The following is a 1,078-nucleotide window of genomic DNA, read 5'->3' as shown; positions in this document are numbered from 1 at the left end:
ATTTACATTTTCAAAATTACAAAGTCATCAGTTTATATAGTTGTATTATACTACTTTATGTATTGAGAATTTGTTTTTAATTCCAATTATGAAAGAAGCTGAGGGAAAGTGGAATTCGCACAAGAAATCTGTTATTCTCTTGTCATGTACTCCTTTCCTCCTGCTCCTCCTTCTCCAACTAGGAATCTGCAAATGCAGAGCAGTATTAAAAGACACAAAAAGATATCTACTTTTCAATGGAAAACAAGAAATGGAATTGACTTGCTTCTCACGAGTGATGGAGTTGTATACCTTGCCAGGGTATTTCGTTAATACTTTTTAACTATTACATCTACACTGAAGGTTACCCAGAAATACACAGATATGCACACAAGGTTAATGCTTATGAACATCTGAACTTCAAAATTAGGAATGGTAAATCAGAGATGGCAGCTTTGTAACCCAGGGTATTTGAGAAAGATGAAAATGGTTTACAGACATACAACAGAATTTCTGACTACTGACTTTCTGAGGAGAGGGGATTAAATTCAGTCACCCACTGAATTTGCTAATTTGTAATGAGCTGTATCAGTTACAAGCCTTGAATTACAAGCGTAGCAGTTCAAACTGAAGAGCCGCAGCCATCATTTTAACCCTGAGGCATGCAAAGCAAGAACCATTCCTTCCAGTAAGAGTAAATAAGGGTTTTGTAGTGGCCAAAATTGCAACTAACTGGCCACAGATAAAAATAGGGGTGTTGCTGAAAAGGAACTATTTGTGGACACAACTCTGGGGAGCACCCGTTGTTTTCTTGGATTTTAATCCAAGGTCAATCCAAGCACAGCTTAGCCTGTTCACTAAGAACAGCTGTACATGATTAAAGCACCATTTTAAAAGCTCCCGTCCCTGAACTCGGCCAAGCATTGCTATGCATATTCCTCAGCTTCCCTGTGCCTGCAGTTCCCTCTCTCACAGACACAGTCCTTACGTTGCGTTCTCAGAGCTGCCTCACCGCCACTTCTCCCACGTAAAAGCCAGGGTTGTGGATCCCTACAGATGTGGGAGCGCAGTTTGCCTCCGAGCGAGGCGTTCTCCCACC

This window comes from Meleagris gallopavo, unplaced genomic scaffold (genome assembly GCF_000146605.3).
Source record: "Meleagris gallopavo isolate NT-WF06-2002-E0010 breed Aviagen turkey brand Nicholas breeding stock unplaced genomic scaffold, Turkey_5.1 ChrUn_random_7180001955481, whole genome shotgun sequence".
NCBI classification, from domain to species: domain Eukaryota; kingdom Metazoa; phylum Chordata; class Aves; order Galliformes; family Phasianidae; genus Meleagris; species Meleagris gallopavo.
This window is presented reverse-complemented; position numbering follows the sequence as displayed.